Source organism: Mesoplodon bidens (genome assembly GCF_964165515.1).
Source record: "Mesoplodon bidens genome assembly, chromosome: 10".
Classification (NCBI taxonomy): Eukaryota; Metazoa; Chordata; class Mammalia; order Artiodactyla; family Ziphiidae; genus Mesoplodon; species Mesoplodon bidens.
Window position 1 is genome coordinate 17800474 of NC_138172.1, and position 20298 is coordinate 17820771.

The 20298-nt window shown below is 44.0% G+C and overlaps 1 protein-coding gene across 2 annotated transcripts in view; it reads left to right on the top strand.

Annotated features, from left to right (window-relative positions):
* Positions 1 to 20298, top strand: part of PDZRN3 (PDZ domain containing ring finger 3) — a 252658-nt gene that overhangs the window by 203645 nt on the left and 28715 nt on the right. The window lies entirely within an intron of this gene.

Sequence of the window (20298 nt, forward strand, 5' to 3'; positions counted from 1 at the left end):
CCCCATGCCCTTAGAATAAAAGGAACCCTTTCACTCAGGCTGCAGGGCGCTGTGTGACCTGGTCTCCTCTTAGGGCTGCATAAGCCTCATGCCTCACCCCTGCCTGCTCCTCATCTGCCCTGGTCCCCGCAGGGCTCCATTCAGCACCCAGAACCCACCTTCCTCCTTCCCTCCCAAGGCTTTCCAACGGACTGTTCCCCTCCACCTGCAGCGTAGTTCACTGATCCTTGAGGGCTCAGCTTAAACGTTCCTCTCCCTAGAGAGCGCCCTTGATCTGAGAGTCCCCCGACCTGCACCTGCGTTGGACCTTTCTCTGCAGAGTTTATTTCCTTTCTGGCCACTTATCACAACTCATGCACTTGTGAACTTGCTTATCGTTTGTCTCCGACCCCAGCCCCCAGGAAAACTGCCTTGTTCTCTGTGGCACCCCCGGGCCTGACACGTAACCAATAACTAATCAGGTCATATTTACCAAGTTAACTTCTGAATGAGGAATGGCTCAAGTGGGTCCCACTTTGGTCTGGAAAGCTTTACGCGGTGACACATGAGCCCGGGTCCCAGGCCTCTCATGGCTCCCATCGGTATAGCTGCACACTGCCATGAGGCAGGCGGTCACAGGGGAGGGGACTGCCCCGCTCGCCACATTCCTGTCACAGGCCTGCCATGGCCGGCAGAAACAAACATATGGAGCAGTGAGAAAAAATGCAGTTTTTATACATGACTTCTTACCGACATCAATAATGCAGGGAGAGGCCATGGCTAAGTTGGGGGAGGTACAAAGGAATACCGTCAGCAGCTCTGGGTAAAGGCCCACCAGAGCCAAAATAACCCTCACGCACTCTCTGCCAGTGTGGGATTCAACAGGGAGCGTAGCATCCTCTCTCTGAAGCGCACAAGGCCGTGTTCCTGGCAGCGTCACCTTCAGTGGTATGGCAGGTGTCATAATATGAGTGAGATGCCGTCGGCCGTCGGGCCATGCGGCGGAGAGGCAAGCCCAAAACTGTCAAGAATGAATTCATCTACTTCGAATGGCCTCCTCTCCTATTTCTTCACCAAGGGCATATTGCATTGTGTGTGTCTGTTGGGGAACTTTGGGGAAGTGGTCTCATTCCCAGTCTACTGGTCCCCTGACTAGCAGGATAATATTTTTTTTCAAATATGTTTGATTCTCCTCCTCAGCTTGTAACAAAAAATCATTTGAAATAGTGCAGAAGTGAAAGAAAATGAGTGGCACCAGCCTTCAGTTTTGGAGAACACGGGTCTTGAGTGGCAGTAGGGATCAAGGAAAGCTTTTCTGACGTCTGAAGAGTCTCCAGAAATTTCTTCTCAGTCATTCGTTCTCAAAGTATGGTTGGTCCTAGACCGGAAGCATCACCGTCACCTGAGAACTTGTTAGAAACACAGATTCTCCAGCCCCACTCCAGACCTGCTGAGCCAGAATCTCTGCAAGTGGCGCCCAGCAATCTGTGTTTAACAAGCCCTCTGGACGAGTCTGGTGCTTGTTCAAGTTAGAGAACCTCTGTTCTATGTTAAACCAAAAGTACTGGAAGAGGACTCTTTCGCTACCTAAGTTTTCTGGCAGATTTTCTTAAGTCTTCCTCTAGATAAGTAGGCAGCAAGACAAGCTCTTATCTCAGACATTCAAATGCAGATCGAAAATTTAACCATCTGTTGGTGAATACCAAAAACGTTATTTTGCTTAAGCAGAGTTTTCAAGGAAATAGTTGTGTATTCTCTAGTTTACAAGTGAAAAACTGTAGGTGGGTGAAGTTTTGTCTATAAAATAAACACACACACACACACACACACGTGTGTGTGTGTGTGTGTGTGTGTGTATCTTTCACAGATAAAACTACACTAACCTTCAGTTGTTTTGTTTTTAACCACTGTCCTTCTCAGAGCCACCCCAGGCTCCAAAGTTATCCTGTGTCCTCCTGGCCACAGACCCTCCTACTTCTACAAACACTTGCCTTCCCAGTAGTAAATGGGAAAGTAATGCCGATTAATGTGAATGATGATGGGCAGAGTCCTCCTGCCAGAAGAAAATGTGTTTTTAGAAAGGACCTTGTTACCCAAATGAATCCTGATTTTCAGAAATCTGGAGGAAGTAGGTTTGATCAGGGACTTCTTTGTGGTGATGAGTCATTTAGCTGTCACCATAATGACAGTTCATGATTTACAGACCCCACTTCTGGGGGACATTCAGGCTGCAGGACTTGATCTAACTGTATCTATCAATTAAACGACATCATTAGCCAATCGTAAATAATTCTCTTAGGACACATCTCTAGTTCTTTTGTCAGATGATCAGCATTTTTAGAGGTTCTGATTAAGTGTTGCCAAATTACCCCCCAAATAAGCCTCTCTGGGTAACACCCAACAGTGTGTGAGTGTCCACCTCTCCTCACCCCCACTCCCGTACTCACTGGGTATTAAGAAGAGTGTCACTTTTTTTTCCCTTTTTTTCTTTTTGCCTATTTGATAGCAAAGAACAGTGGGGGAGGAGAATGGAATCTCATTTGTAACTTTCATTCTGACACCAATCTCAAGGTATAAAAATCCCTCTAGGACAATGGTTCTCGAATGTGAACAGGCATCAGAATCACCTAGAAGCCTTGTCTAAACACTAAGTCCTGTGCATCACCCTCCGGTTTTAGGTGCTGCTGGTGTGTGTACCACCCTTTGAGAACCACTGCTCTAGGAGATAACGTAGGTAATTACATGTAGGTGGGTGGATGAGTGGATGGATGGAAGGAAAGAGGGGAAGGAAGGAGAGGATATGAAGGAAAGGGGGGCATTTAGGGGATATACCTTTTCAGTTTCACTAATGCCAGATTGTTTTTCATCATCATGGTAGAGAGATTCTTGTTGTTGCACATCCCTGTTGACACTTGGTACTGTCTGAATTATTAATTTTTCCAATGTAGTTTATATGGCGTGGTAGCTCACTATGGTTTAAATTTGCTTTTCCCTAATCATCAATGAAGTTGAGCGCATACCCTCAGTATCCTCAGGGGACTGGTTTCAGAAGCCCTTGCCGATACCCAAATCCATAGGGGCAGAAGTCCCTTACATAAAATGGTGTAGTCAAGTGAATGTAGTCAGCTGTCCGTATCCCTAGATGTGAAGCCCCCAAATACAGGGAGCTGACTGTATTTTTTTTCATATGTACATTCCTCATATTTGAGTTTCTTTTTCTGTGTATGAAGTCCCTGTTCAGGCTTTCCCCAGTTCTCTATTGGATTTTGCATCTTTTTCACTTGGTTTGTAGGATTTTTTAAAACATAGTCCGGATACAAGTCCCTCAGTAGTTATGTACATTTTCTCCCAGTTTGTAACTTATCTTTCCCTTCTCTTTAGGATGTCTTCCAATGAACCGAATCCCTTAATTGAATGTCATCAAATATATCAGTCTTTTCTTACAGTTTGTGCTTTTAGTCTCTGTTGGGAAACATGATCTCTACCTTGAAGTCACAGAACTACTCACCTGTTTTCTTCTAAAAATTTAATATAAATATTGCCTTTCACAGTACCTTTTTATATATGGTGTAAGGTTGGAGTCCAACTTGTTTTGTTTTTTTTTTTTTTTTTTTTTTTTTGCGGTACGTGGGCCTCTGACTGCTGTGGCTTCTCCCGTTGCGGAGCACAGGCTCCAGACACGCAGGCTCAGCGGCCATGGCCCACGGGCCCAGCCGCTCCGCGGCATGTGGGATCTTCCCGGACTGGGGCACGAACCCGCGTCCCCTGCATCGGCAGGCAGACTCTCAACCACTGTGCCACCAGGGAGGCCCCAACTTCATTTTTTTAATATGGATTTTCCAGTACCACTTGGAGAAAAGCCTATCTTTTCCCCATCATGGGGCAATACCAGCTTCCCTGTGTGGTAGGGACTGTTTCTGGCCTTTTCTGTTCTGCTCCCTTTCTTCCCTCGGCACCAGTATTGCACTTGGAGCATCTGTTCTATCCTGCTGTAGTTATGCAGTAATTCTTGGTCCCTGATAGAGCAGGGCCCTTCCCAGAGCCACCTTGGTGCATTCTTCTTGGCTGTTCATGGCGCTCTTATCATTCGTGGACTTGGGAAGTTCAGCTTGTCAAGATAACATATGGATAGTGTTCTTTTTCTCCAAGTGGGTGGGAGATTTACAAGTCTTCATTGTAGCAGTGTTTTCAATTACATATATCTTTGATATTTTTAAATTTATTCAATATTTAATAAAATAAAAGTATTTGTAAAAGACCCAAGAAGAAATAACTCATTTTAAAACCTCCCCTTTCTCCCAATTCTGAAGGAAAGTAAATCACAAATAGTAAGGTGGGGGGGAGTTGATAAGCTATAAGATCTTTAAAAAGTATAGGATACTACTTTATATTTTTCTTCATATATAGCATTCTTCATCCATAAAAGAATCCTCTCAAACCATAACATTTGTTGTAACAGAAGAGAAGACATCCATAAGACTACAGTCAGAGCTGGCGTCTATTTTATAAACACATTTCCTAAGAGTTTGCATGTTTTTTTTTTTTTTTTTTTTTTTTTTTTTTTTGCGGTAGGCGGGCCTCTCACTGTTGTGGCCTCTCCCCTTGCAGAGCACAGGCTCCGGATGCGCAGGCCCAGCAGCCATGGCTCACGGGCCCAGCCGCTCTGCGGCATGTGGGATCTTCCCAGACCGGGGCACGAACCCGTGTCCCCTGCATCGGCAGGCGGACTCTCAACCACTGCGCCACCAGGGAAGCCCTGCATGTTTTTATATAAAGAAGTCTTTGGCAAAAATGTTGTCTTTTTTGTGAACAAACAATGCGTAAACTAAATAATGCAGACACCTACTATTCAGAGCATTAAACCAATGAAAACAGTTAATTTGTCAGACATCTGGGAAGATAACAGTTTCCTCCCTGTGTTAAGCAGTTTACCATAGAATTACCAGACATGTTCCTGTTCTACCCCATGTGATAAATAATTATTCCCCTCCCCTGCCCAAAGTGTCAGTGGTTGTCGCACATAACATTCAAAGTGGCCTGCATTTTAATAAGAGAAAACTCCAAAGGATAGGAACCAATTTCCCTCTATCAGGCAGCTGCTCACTATTTGAGGAGTTGGAAAAACCTAGAGAGAAATAAGTATCCCTCATAAAAATATTCCTTGTGGCATCAGGAGGTGAAAAGCAGCGGATGTTTCCCCCCCAGAATCATAGTAGTCTTTTACATCCGGGATTCCGTACCTTTTTATCTAGTTTTGAAATGCCCGGCATGAGTAACTTGTATTGCACATCCTCTCCGTGTTAGATACCAGCGACCCTATGCTGCTCTTACCTGCATATATTGATGTGTTCCCATTTGGAATAATTCCTTAGCAAGGGGTTCCTCTCTTGCCCCTGGACTGGCATTTTCTCCTTTTTAGTTCGCGATCTAGCAACTTTGTAAGCCTAAAATTTGTAGGGGAGGGCTAGGTCTCTGGAAACTGCAGGAATTGAAGTTTGAGTTGTTTGGCGTGTCTGTCTCATCTCTCCCACCCCGATGAAGTTTCTGTTCAAGGTCTGCCAAGGAGTGGAAACTGGGAGCATGTGGCTGTTCCCCTAAGACTGAAGGAAGGGGGGCAAATCAGTGTGAGAGTTAGTGCATCTCTTTTTTCTCCACTGGCTCTGAGGTTTCAGAACCAATTCTATTCCCTATCCAGCCACAGTTAAGAAATGTCCAGACAAAGGAGGAAGCAATTCCAGCATCGTATTATTTATCCTTGAATGAATAGTGAAGGCCCAAGGACAATATATTCTCATGATTTGGGGGTTTATGCTGAGTATGAAAAGGTAAATCAACTATACTTCAATTAAAAAAAAATTATTGCCTAAAATTAAAAAAAGAATATGGAAAAGAATATATATATACACACACATACATATATAACTGACTCACTTTGCCATACACTTGAAACTAACACAACATTGTAAATTAACTATACTTCAATTAAAAAAATTTTTTTAAGTATGTATTTAGACTTATACATTCATATCAATAAAGAGGAGCCTATATTATTCCCAGATAGAGTTTGTATGCAAAGCCTAGGATAGCAGTTAGCACAGGTATTCAGCCAGAAGTTTCCTCTGGACACTCACAGCGAATGTTACCACTGCCGAGCTTGTTTTTCAGTGAGCTCATCCGACAGGCACAATGAAATGAGGTCAAAGGGAAGTTTCCAGAGCTTCAGACTCTTGGTTTCTAACTCAACTAAGAAAAGGTTTTAAAAAGGAAAAATCCCTGACCCAAACCAAAACAGAGGGGAAAAAACTACTGTTGCCTAAAGCAACTAAAGAGAAACACAGTGTTTGCACGGCTGCCCTCTACTGCTGCGCGTGATGGGGAATCATATTTTTGCCGCCAGCAGTCTTATTTCTGTTTCTCAGACCCACGCACCGTTTTGCTGAAACATAGCTGCAAGTGAATTTCCACCCATCAGGGCACACTTGCTAACTATACTGAAGCATCCAAACTGCAAATATCAACCCCAGCCATCTCCCTCTCCCCCTGTGATAACTTTACTCTTCAAAAATATTATTCCATTCTTTTTCCGGCCTTATGTATGACATAATCAAAATCATGTACACACAGTTGCCTCTCTCTGTCTCTCTCTCTTTGGAAAACCGCTACATTTCCTCATATTCTAATTGCATTGTCAAGTGTTTTGTTTGGTTCATTAATTCCTTCCCAGGTGATTTGCTCCTGGTAGGTTTCTAGCAAGTTCTACCCATGTCTAATAAATCATCTTAGAAAATGCTGCAGGTTCTTCTCCATCCTAGAGACTAGAGTCCTGCACCCCTGCAAGCGGTTTTATTCTCCTTCCTCTCACAAGATTATCCTCTTCAGCTTCATTATTAAAGCTCTCTAACCATCCAATAGCAGAAGACAGATTGCAGAATGGAGGGCTGGCCACCCTCTCATTGGAGCACCCCATGGCTCGCTTCCCTGCAACATACTCAGGGTTGTTTTGTCATCTAAACAAAGTTTCTCCAGGTGGCTGCAGGCAAGGGGTCCGTCTCCTCTCTGTCCCCTGCTGGACCTGAGAGTCAGGGGGATGACTGAAAGGACCTGCTACCCTGATGGGATGCTTCCATGTAACCAAAATGGAGAGCAAGTAAATGAAATCAAGGGGTTTTAAGTGAGTATCCAGAGGATGTGAAAGGATTTAGGGACACAGGTCTTGCTCCCAGGATGTGACTGAATTGTTGGAGCAGGGGATTATGGGATTGTGTCTAGAAAGGCTGTAAGGCATAGGCCAGGTGTTGGGTAATCAGAAGTAATCAAGCAGGGCCCCAGGGTCCACTGAGATTCATCCTACATTAAAAGTCATCATTATCACCTAGAGTAATCCCCTCATTTACAGGTGAGGAAACTGAGGCTCAGAAAGGACCCGTGGTTTCTCTTGACAAAAAGTATAATATTTCGCTTACTTTATCTTCTTGGTTCCCAGCATTTATCAATGACAAGACTCATGCGTATGTGATTTAGTACTTTTAACCCAGTTCATATTTTCTACAAATATCTTTAATTTTATTTTTTGTTTTTGCTCAGTTCAACAAACTTATCATGGGCCTCCTACGTGCTAGGTGTTCTGTGCAGTTGAAATATGCAGTTATTCTGCCATTCTTATTTCCCAGAGTTTAATCACCAAAAAAGCGAGGATCAATTATTATAATGTGGTCGTAGTTTAAGCCCTTCGGTGCCTGTGAAGTCAAGAGGGAGAGTCATTTTAGTTCCTATTTCAGAGGTGATAAATATCCTAGAATGTCATCATTATTCTTTTCGTGCCGTTTGTAAATCACATTAATAAATCTTTGAGAAAGAAGTACCAACTTAAGTTTATTTTTGATTCATAAAGGTTCTAAATCTTCCCAGTTTCTGTTTCTTCCATCATAGATGTCTCCAGAGTTGGTTATTCCCACTCATTTTCATTGGTTCTTCTTTCACAGCCAATATTTCCAGAAATCTGCATTAATTTCTCACAGCAGCCACGAGGTAATTGCATATTTCAGTGGAGATAACTTAGGATTTATACAATCTATTGATGTAAAGTTGTTCCTGGGCTCTGGTTGCAAGGGAGGGGTCTCAGCAAAGTATGACTGTTTTGGCAATCCAGGAAAGATGTGTCCGGATTCACTACTGCATGTAAGCACTCCTAAGCGGCATAGTCGTACATATTACAGATGAAATGTGAGCTGGTAGGATGAAGTGTTTTTCCTTTTGGAAATGTTATTCAAATTTAGAAATACATCTCAACCCAGCAGAAAAGAGGCAAATATTTTCTCCTCTAACCTAAATTTCCTTAACAAATTGAACAGTAACTTGCAATTAAAAATATAGAATCTTCCCAAAGTTGAGGACAGACACGAGGTTAGCTTTTGTGCTGTAATTATGTCAACTGGATAAGCAGTGAAATGGCACCCCTCCCCCAATCACGCAGCATCACTCTCCAAAATGATTCCGTTAGCATAAAATATGGAGTTATGTTCCCCACTCTGAGAACACTTGCGCAACAAGGGCTGTCCCAAAAAAACAGAACAAAACCAAAACAAGGGCTGTCCTGCCAAACTGCAGGCTTCAATTCTGCCGTTTTTCTTTCCCTTCTTAGCTCTCTCCCTGTGGGAAGATTAGGAAATTTTTCATAATGAAAATGCCCCCAGTTAGCTATCATAATACCACTTGGAACTGCTCATGTCCAGTAACGGTCAAAACTAAAAATCCAAAAATTCTTGTCAGTGGACATGGTTTGCATTTTTAATACTAAAACACCAATAATGTGGGACAGTTTATGTGAAGGACAAAGAGTTGTAGGAGCAAGTGGGTGGGGCTCCCCTTTTTGAAGCTGGGGAATATGTGTCCCGTTTGGCAGAGAGAATTGTTGAGATTCGAGATTGAGTAGCTTTTTTAATCAATCAGCAAGATAAACCGTTCTTCCTCTTCTAATCTAACCTCCTTATGGTTTTCCGGCAAAAGGGTGGAGATACAGGATTCCAGAGTCTTCAGAAGCAAAGTCTCCAGCAATAACTAGGAGCTTCGGTCGGGGGCAGGACGCTCTCAGCGTCCACGTGAACTTGTGAGGAAAGCACCCCAAGGGACTTAGGACCCCGCCCATTACAGAGAGCCTCTAGGCAGGAAGTAACCCAGCAGCAGAACCACCCAAATTATCAAGAAACCCAGGACCTGCCTAGGTCCCTATTCAGTTCAAGTTTTTGAGATTAGGAGCTTGCGTTTGTTTTGTCTTGATAGTCACACCTCAACAGGTATCTTACTTTTGCAAAGAATGCTATATTTGGAGTTAGTAGTTCGGGGGAGCTTGAACTTGGTCTCCTGTTTACTAGCTATGGAACCCTTACGCAAGTCACTTACCCTCTTGAGCCTCTACTTCCTGTGAAAATGGAAAGAGCTCCCCTGGTGGTTGGGAGGGCTCCACTTTCCAAATATCTCTTTGGTCTGCTTGTGCCACTCAGTCGCCTCGTTCCTAGCCTCTTCCAGTCCATCCTTCACACAGCAGCCAGATGTTTCTAAGATGTAAACCTGAACACGTAGCCTTTGAGTCCTGTCACCTCCCCACCCACCCCACCACCCCCCTACCCTCGCTTAAATCATCTCAGAACCAAAGTCCTATCTGTAGCCTCCGAGGGTCAATATAGTGTGCACCCGCCCACCCCGCTAGTCTCATCACATAAGCATCTCTGTTCCACCTATCCTGATCCTCGTGTACCAGGTTTCGTCCAGCCTCAGGGCCTTTGCACATGCTGCTCCCGCTGTCTGCAATAATCTCTCCTGTCTTCCTCTCCACGTAAATCCTGGTTATTCTTCTGATTTGTCCTCAACATCTCTTCCTCAGAGGAGCCCCCTCTTCCCAACACCTTCCCTCTTAACCCTGCCAGGTTCTCTTTCCTTCCCTCAGTTACGGGATTATTAGCATCTGTCTCCTTACCCAGACTATGAACTGCCTGGGGCAGCTCCCATTTCTGGTTTTGCTCACTAATGCACTGGGGTTTCAGTAGGGGTATTGGGCACATAATCATTCTCAGGTTTTGTTATTCATGTGCTGATTGCACATGAATAACTGATTGAATGTACAGTGCCTAAGCCTCACGTATGGTACATAGAAAGTACTCAGAAGTGTTAGACATTATTTGTTCAAAGCATCAAGTAGCTTTGGTCTTTGGAGGACATTTCGAGTTCCAGCCCTGCTTTCTAGTTTTCCCCTGATGTGAAACTTTTAAAAATGCTTTTTAGGAAACTGGAGGTATTTGAGAAGATACAGCATAATTTATTTAGAAAGGTGATTATGGACAAGCCAACTAATGATTACTTCTGTATGAGGACAGAAGAAAAACTAGCCATTCTCTAAACATTCAGGGATAGTTTTATTTTCATACTGACACCAGGCCCTTCTCAACTGATTATTTTTAACCACTAAGATGACATTTAATTTTTACAGCGTTTTCTTCAAGGATCCTCCACAGACATTTTAACAGACGTTTTACTCATCAGTCTGTAGACCACTAAATGAACTAGTTGGTGATACAGGAGCCAATATTAGTTTTCATCTAAGTGATACACATCATAAGTTTATTTCTTTGGATAGAAAACCAACAACAAACAAACAAGATTCCAAATCACTGTTGAGGTACACAAATCCTTGAGAGCCAGGAAATTCTATTTAAAGTGAATCAACTTTAGCTTTGATTTTCTTTCTGGAATTCATTGGTTTGTTGCCTGACCTTCGTGTTCTTTAGAGATAGTTAGGAAATTTCATAATCTTGTTAAGAGCAGCAAATAAAGTGCAGGTCATTAAGGCCAGTAAGCATTTTTCAAAATTAGCTCTCTTGGCCCGACTCCTCTTTAAGTTTCAAAGGCTTCAGAAACTCTGAGGCTACTTATTTCATTACTGCTCAAGAATGTTCTTTTTTAACAAAAGACTACTTTTGCCCTAATTGGACTATTTTAAATGGTGTTCCGTTGCCAGAGCTTCACAACATGCCTTGGGACATGGACGTTCGTAGGACAGACAGGCTAAAATCTGATGAGACAACTTAGTGAGAAAAGAATTTAGAGAAAAGATAGATTCCCCTCTGCTTTGAGCTTCTCTGCAGTTAAGTAGGAAGGGATGCGTTAGTGAATATCATTGCACGTGGTGCCATTACCACCATGAGTTCCTGGGAAAGGTGAGCCCACCTGGTTAGGCATGGAGGAGCCCACCCATCCCCAGCAAGGCACGTCCAGTGAGTGTCCTCCTTTGACGAGGATCTTTGTTCTTCCCACTTGAGGGTATGTTCCTTGTCTAGGGCCCACCCCTCTCTCTTTCTGATGACACTGTTTCATCCCAGTTTCATCCCACCAATCCCTTCTTGGGGTCAGTATAATCAGCCGTTAACACTTCCCTTCTCTTCAAGGCTGAGGTTGGGTCATAGCAGTCCAGCTGTGCCGCCCCGTGGTTAGAGCATGCCCTTGAAGTTGGGCAGGCCTTGTTCAAATCCCATCTCTACTGCTCATGAGCTGCACATCTTTTAGGAAGCTGCCAGCACTCCTCAGGCTTTTGCTTCCTGGCCTGTAAAAGCAGAGGTAATACCGCTCACCTCACCATTGACCTTCTTACTGTGAAATGGGATGAAACTGTGCACGTAAAGCACTTAGCACAGCACCTGGCACAGAGCAAACACCCAGTGCTTGGAGTTCAGAGTATCACATCCTTGAGATGGATGCCAGGAACCAGAAAAGGCTTTCTTTTCCACATAAATGAGTGGAACGTAAAATCTGTTTTATGGGTGTTCTTATGTGATTTATTTGCAGTTAAGTTTTTACTGAAATTTGACAGCTGGAATTTTTAGGAACCACTTGTGGGCCAGTATCTCCTGTAAAAGTGGTGACTACGAGCCAGACTCCCTTCTAAGCCCTTTTCAACAAATCTTAACAACTCCATTTAGAGATAAGGCACAGGGAGAGGTAGGTAATTTGTCCAGGTTTGTAGGGTTATGACAACAGCTAACATTGGGCCCTGTGCTAAGATCTTTGTCTCAAAACCCTAAGAGGGAAATACTTTAATATCCCCCATTTCCAGCTGGGGACACTGAGGCACAGGGATAGAATGATTTACCCAAAGTCACACGTCTGGTAAACGGAACAGGGATTCAGACCCCTGTGTGTGTCACCCCAGCGCCCTGACAGTGTTCATTCTTTACCCAGTGTTACTGGGCCTTGGCTACCACTTTATCAGTGCCTGGCACATGATGGGTTCCCCAGTAATTCTACAAATGAGCGAGGACAACAGATAGCTAACATTTATTGAGCCCTCCCTCTGTGCAGGGCCATGCACCCTAATTACTTTCTCTGCACAGCCTAATTAATTCTAACACCACCCAATGAGATAGGTCCTGCTGTAAACCCATTTTACTGGTAAGAAAACTGAGGCACTGAGAGGTTCACTTGCCCAAGATGCCACAGCACATAAGTGACACAGCCTACATTGAAGCCGAGGCAATCAGCCCTAGGGCTGGAGCTTTCAACCTTCACCGTGGACCCTCATCACATGTAAAACTCCTGCCTGTTCTTGCCCGTCTTCATGCAGTATCCGTTAGAAGCCCCTCCTCACTTGAAACTTAAATGACTGTGGTGACATAAAACATCACTAAACATTGTTGTAAATCCTGTGTGACAACAATTCTGTTGATGGAGGAATCTTCCTACACATCCCTTCCTCTAATGGTCAGAGACCTGAGGGTAGATATTTTATTCTAGCCAGCTCTCTAGTCTTTGAGGAAATCAACTAACAAATTTAAGTTTGTACAAGACATTTATGAGGCCAATATGAAGTTTATACCAAGGAGATGGAAATGACATAAAATGGTTTTCATAAGGCTTTGCTGTGATGCTTGCAAAAACCTGGCCACGCTTTCTTCCTTCTACGTGCGGCTATATTTGCTGTTACCGTAGGAGATCATGCCAATATGGATGGTTAAATGCAGTAAACCTGACGTGTAGAAAGAAGCGTGAACCCTTCTGAACTAAGCGTGCATCTCGCAATTCAAGGTGAAAGCCACCAGCGTCCTTAGCGGAAGGTCTTCAGATGCACAAACACTCTGTGTGCCTCTTGATTTCATCCCCGTTAAATGGGGACGATAGTAACACCACCCTCGTGGGAAGACTACGTGAGGTAACGTAGACAAAGTGCTTCGACTAAGTCTTTGTCTGGCAGGACAGCAGGGTGCTGTCCCCCTGTTGGCTGAATCACGATGGACGTGTCAGAGACTCCAGCATTTGGCCTCACGTATTCTGTTCACTCATTAGGTACCAAGGTGCGCGATGCCGCACAGAGAGCTTCCTCAGAGTGTTCAACCTGGATGTACTCAGGGAGGACCCCTGTTGACAACCCTCTTGGAGCAGGGTGAGGTAGCTGAGCACCCAGCAGTCCCCTCCATGGATCCAGGACTCAAGTGTAAATGCCCGTAGGCCAGGCCATCGCGCGCTTCCACTACACCGGACTCCAGAGCTGGGCAGCCGAGTGGGCCCAAGGCCAACCCTTCTGGCTTTCACTGTGAATTAGAGAAGGGCCCCCCTTCCTCTGGGTGGACACACCTGTAGCCCACACGTCCTCCTCACCTCCCGGCCTGGGCACGTTGCTCACCGTTGAGTCTGCGCCACGGCTGGAAGGGGGAGGACGGATTTGGGGAGGAGAGAGAATGGTCCGAGAAAGATAAAGAAGCAATTTCCCATTTTCTGATTTTGCGGTGAGGTCTGTCAATTTGGCATCTCTTGTTTCTTTCCTCTCCATTGGGGATCGAGGTTCCTTTTTGACTTCCAGCGGCTCCGCCTTGTCCCGTGCAAGTTCAGAACCCAGGGACTTCAGGAGAGCTTAGCTAGGGCTGCCTTGTTTCTTCACAAACACTCCAAGACCTCTCTGGGCCTCATGTATTTCATTCTCCAAAAGAGCAGAGGGTACTTTCCTTGATACCACTTGGATCGTATCAAGAAATGGAACACGAGACATTTTAAGATTGAAAGTGCTCCTCAAGGAATATGTATGTATGTAACAAAATACAACACACGTTTTATTCTTGTTTGGAATCTGACAGTTATAAAAATGGACACATAATCAGGTTTGTGTTCATCTTAGCTATGAATGTAAGATCAGAGCAGAAAATGCTTTTGTTTCAAGAGTAGGAAAGACCATGAAATGCCAACAAGTGTGCATGAGAGGAACATGACAGTCTACAGACGCATGAATAGGTCACTCAGGTGATAAATTATTTGCGAGGCTGCTACATGCCAGCTACTGTGCTAAGCTCCGGGTGTCCTATAGTGAACAAAACACACAGTTCTTGCCCTTGTGGAACTTAGGGCCCTGTGAGAAAATATCGGCCATCAACCGAAAATCAAATAACTACGTAATTACACTTCTCAAAACAGCTGTGAAGGGTGTGATCCCCTTTGACTCAGTGACATCTCCTGTGGGAATGTCCTCCAGCATCACTAGTCTACGGGTAGAAACGGGGAGGCAGGTGATTGGCCAGAAAGGTAGGCCAGGGCTTTTCAGATGAGTAAGAAGGAGTAAGAGAGGGGCAGGGATAGTTGAAGACATTTGCGAGAACATCCTCCAGGGATGAACAGCGCTGAGCCCCTTGGAATGTGAAGGACCGTATTTAACTGACTTGTAACCTGAAACCAGTCCCTCCTCCAGCATTAAATACATACCTGGAAAAGGCACTCGCGTTTCAAAGAAGAACTTAAGGGACCTAGACTGTAGAGAGATTCAGCTGTAGAAACACCTTGTTTCCAAGTACTCACCACTGGGCTTTCCTAAAATATGTTGAGCTGCTTCTTTAAATTACCACCTTTAAGATGAGGTTAAAGTATGCACGTTCATTTTAAGATGCAAAATGGTTCAAAACTACTGTAGTTTAATGGACCTCTGTGACCTGTCACTCACAGTGGGATTTCGGGGTGATGAAATCAAGGCTTCCAAAAGGAGATAAGCGAGATTTTGTTGATGAAGATAGGATTTTGACCTGAGAAGAAAGCATCTTGTAATAGTGTAGGACTAATACTTTTTAATCTGAGTACATCTGTGATTTTTAGCCTCTTTCTTTAAGACGTGTCATCACTTTTATCACTCGGAGGCTGGTAGCCAGGTATATTCTATATTTAGGGGGAAAAAAACAACAGTAAAGCATTTTGAAACATGATAGGTTTAAGCTTGACAGAAGGAAGACTCCTCTGATAGGAAAATTACCCAGGCTGTACATTCATCCACACAGGGCACTCAGAATATAATGAGGGGATCTTCCCGTTGAAGAAATAGCAAACCTAGGAAAATAACATCAGGACACATTTAGAAATTTCCATGGACAAACCTCACAGCCGTCCTTACTGCAAACCAAATGCACCCGTACGGATGTAAGTTCTGCTACATCGGAACCAAGGTCTCTGTGAGTGTAGTCTCCTTGTTCATACCATCTTGAAAGTGAGTACTTTGCACAGAAACATATTAATTTGAACACCATTTGTTCACTAAGACCCATATTCCTTCTTAGCTGCCATAATACCTCTCTTTTAGATAAGTTGGCCCTCCCTTTATCAAGCCCCAGAGCAGACTATAAATTTGAAATAAATTAAGGCAGACAGGAGTTTCCTGAATGAAAAAAGTTTTTTTAATCCAACCTAAATCAGGGCTTGAAACCTTTTACTTTTCAGTATGTAGTTTATTATCGTCTATTGCTTCCAGTGGAATCTAAGTTTTAATTAGTTTGACAACATAGGTGTGATATTTTACAGAATGCAATCACTGCCCCTGTATTTAATTAAATGAACCCTATAAAACTGGGGTTTTAGCCCGGGGCGTAATTTATAGTAGGCTGAATTGAAAACTGCATTAGCACTTTATACTGGGGTCATTTGCACATGTAATAGAAATCGAGGCGATTGTGATAACGCCGACCCTCAGAAACCAAATGTCTTCCCATAAATAGAAACGTATTGTCTAATTTAGAGAGAATATGCTATGTCTTTTCCAAATATATCTTAAAATACCCCGAAATGCTTATAATTATGTTGTAGGGAACTTTGAAAGCTTTCTGGCTCCGGTTTTGAAAGGTGATTTTAAAAAGCATACGACAGTAGTGTCACCAATAGAATTTCTAGGTAGACCGTGAAAACCAGGACTCTTTCTAGGTCGTGAGCTTAATTAGCGTTCCAGCGTGTGTAGATTTTGTCTTCCTCGGCCAGATCCAACGCCTCATTAAGATGCCACGGTGAAATGCTACCCACAGTGCATTTCATCTGACCATTTCTTAAGTGGCTTGCACATCCTGTGGCCTCATTTTTCCCCAAGAAATTCTTCCGAGTGGTATCCCATCAGCCAAGAGGGGAACAAGTCTCCCTGAGTAACCTCAGAAAATACTTGGTGAATGAGTGAAAGATGGACAGCTGGGTTATCAATGAAATGTACCCCCATGTGGAAAAACCTACCAGCTTTGCGTTTGTTCTCAGGACCGTGGAAAACATACCCACGGGCACCTCATGCAAAGAGCCGCAGTCCTGCTACCCAGGCTTAAATACCACCGGGAGGGAATCCTTCCATGCCCTCGGCATCTCGTCCCTGGAGATCGTATGCTAAAGGACCTCTTGAAGGTCCCTTAGTGTCCTGTCATTTTTGCAGCAGTGATGTTTGCCCTGAGATAAAGCAATTGGATGTTCACCCGAATTGCACCTACATCCCAGGGGACCATCCAGAGCCTTAGGTGAATAACTTAAGCATTTAATGTATAATAAAGTTTACCATCAGCATTTTTTCTTCCAAAACATTCCATTTACTTGGTTTTAGAGCTGCATAAACTGTTTTAAAAGCAATCTGCTCAATTGGGCGAGTTAATGATATTTAATTTGACTGGGCCAAATGCCACGGGATGAACATTGCGCCTGTAATTGCAGCCATCATCACCGCCGTCTTGTGTAATGTACATGTAATGCTAATCGCGGGAATAAAGGTTGTCATTCTTGGTTGGCTGACGGCGTGCACCAGTCTCATCACCTCGCTAAGCCTCTCAGTGACGTGATTCCAAGATGACAGGGTAATAAGTGTTATGTGCACAAGGTAATTGCAAACAAATTTGGCTGCAAAAATGGATTGTCTAGGAGAGTAAGTTCCTGCCTTGTCTCATCGTCTTTTAAGAGAACGTAATGATGCCTAAAATACCTTGTCAAGAAGCTTGTGTGGCAGGGGTCAAGTCGTCCTGTAAGATTTATCCGTTGCACCGCCCGCTCCAGAGAATCCCAAACTGTAGACTGAAAATATCAATATGTATGTCAGTAGCTCAGGAACATCTGGGCTGGGAACTTCCCTGAAAAATGTCTCTTAAGACTACCTAACTAGGCTGCATTTTGCTTCTTTGATTTGCAGACTTTTTTCTCCTGGGAAAATGTGACTATTCTGGGGTAGGATCCCCATTAGCACTGGTATCTTAGTAAATTCTTATGATGTGCATGCTAGGCTGTAAAGTAGATTATCTCATTAAACTTTATAATAACCCTAAGAGGCATGACACTATAATTACATTTATTTTGCACATGAGGAAACCGAGACTCAGAGGGAAATAAATTGTCCAAAGCGACAGTCCGGATTCTAACCCCGGTCTGATTCTACAGTTTCAGCCCCTGGGCACTGCAGCCCTGAGCCGTAAGCAAGGAGTGGGCCCCCTGGCTTGTAGAGCGGCATATTTGAACATATTTTTGATTTGATTTTGATTAACATATACAGGGCACCGGGCTCCTGAAATTGTTGCCTCAGCTTCAGTGGTCAGAACTGCCTTTCTGTGGGACCCAGCCATGAGCGGGGGTGACCATCTGGTGGGGGATGAGAGGACGCTTCACAGTCACCGACCAAGTTCCTGGCCTCCGTTGGGATTTGCCACCTCCTCTCTGTCTGCATCTTAGGCCCTAGGGATGTTATGGGTGCTATTTCATCAACGCCGTTTAATAATACCCAAAGTCAGAGAGAGTTGGAAAAGCTTGCCTGCGTTTGTAATCATGTGCACCCAGACACAGGGCAGCTCTTTGCCCCTGAGAATCTTCTTAGCTTAGACGGATGCAGACAAGTCCATCCTTTAATTTTTTTAGGTACCATTTAAGCATCTGCTTAGTGTTTCTAGCATTGGTTTTAGAACACCTTACAAGAAAGCAATAGTTGCCATCACTTTTCTGTAAAAAAAAAAAAAAAGTAATAAGCTGAGTAAAATATACTCCTAATCAGAAAAGCATTTTCACTCATTGTTTTATACACATCAGAGGAATGTCTATAGGAACAAATGCTACACTCCTAACTTTACAGTACATCTGTGCAATATCTATACCTATTGGAGTGTTTGGGGCTTCAGGGAGTTAAAATACAAGTGAAAATGGCCTAAAGTATGAGGATTGTGTTATCAAATATGACAAGAAGTTTGGGGTTAAGAGGTTCTAAGCTTGGTCGGTTCATTTGCTCAATGATAATCAACAAGAGACCCCAATTCTCTATTTCTCTGCTCTGCGTCCCTTAGTGTGTTAACCTGGCCTCAGAGACCCGGCTCCATGTCTAAGCAAAAGGAACCAGACCTCCACAATGGGCTAAAGCCAATTAAACCCACATCTTAAGTCTCCCCCAGAGGGAATGCTCTCTGATCTGGTGGAAAGGAAACAAAGTCCAAGCTCTTTCAGCAGAGAGGAAGCAGGAGGAACAAGGAGGGATGCTTTTTATCAGGCAGCTGACCTTTCCGCTGAGGTATTTGCAAGACCTAATTATGTGGATAAAACGTAAAGACTCCTAGGATGGATTTTTTTTTTTTTTAAGACACAGTTGGAAGACTCCCTTAGAAGAAAGTCCCATGCTCCTTCCTGTTTGGCAAAAGGCCAACTTGCAGACCCATTCAAAAGTCTTCTTGTGAGTTCCCTGTGGGTAAAACTACCTTTAGCACAAGCCATTCCCAGCATGGCGAGCTGGCGTTGGCCAAACCGATATCTCCTCAGGGTGCTGTCTATGGCATTCATTTAATCCAGGGAGAAATTTACTATTGCATCATACATTCGTAGATGATTTGACTCCCGGTGTCACGCATTAATGGAAAGTACAGCTCAGACAGTTCGGCCTTGGCGCGCATGTCACAGCACTCCAACTTGGGCTTCATTCCCCCGCCCTCACCTCATCCCCCAAGCCCTCAGGGTTCTAGGCTCTGAGCAGGGAAGAGGCCGAGGTGCTCAACTGGTGTGCAGAGCTAGGAAGAATTCCTTCACGTCCTTTCATTCTGTCCTCCGTGGAGGGAGAATGAAGACGGCCATGGTGTTCAGTCCTGGTGTTTCCAGTCCTCCAGGGCGAGGGATGGTAAGAGTTTGATGGTTCAGCCATTCACTTATTTACTGGTGCACCTGCATCATTTTGCAGCCCACAGTTCCTGCTCTGCCTAACTCTCCCTCATGATGAGAGTAGATTACTTAAGTGGACTGACTCCAAATCATTGATAATCTCCACTGGCGATTCATTTGGGCTTCATTACAAGGAAAGAATCTGACATCTATTCCTCAACCCAACAGTGGTTTGCAAGGCACTCCAACCTAGAGTTCTTGTCCCTGTAGGGCCAGAGTGAAAGGGCTTAGGGAGAAAAACAGCAAAACTGCTGCGTGATCGGTATTCATGTTCTGCTGGGCAAAGAGGAACCGAAGGGCTCTACCTCAGAGGACAGACCTAATTGTCAGTGTGCTTTGAAGTACGCGATGCTAAGGTGGGGCATGTAGATGCCAGACTAGAAAAGGTTCGGTGTTGGTTTTGGCATTTACAAATAAATGACATGAGTTTGTCAGCGGTGCTGTCCAGAGAAGATCTGAGAAGCCAAGGAACTTCTACAACCATATATTCTGCAGAATATGATTCCTATACCATCATTTTCTATTTGCCTTTTAAGCAGTATACCAACCACTTGGGGGATGGTATCAAAATATTTCAGAGCCTGATAACTCTCATGTGAGTGCAATCATTAGACATCACCTAGCTATCGGAACGCAATGTCGTAGACCTTTGCTGTGGGGAATGGGGCGGGGAGGGTAAAGGAAATAGTTGAGCTTCCGTGTTGCTTGGAATAACTTCATTTTCTAGACCTAAGGCTCTGGCTTCTATTTCCTCTTGTGTAAGCTGTTCTAAAGACAGCCATGTTCAGTTAGTTTGGATTCTATCATTGGAAAGAATCCTGGATGCAGCGTCCGAAGTTCTGACCCATCAGTAACTAGCAAGGTCATCTTACGCAGTTTATTTGTGGC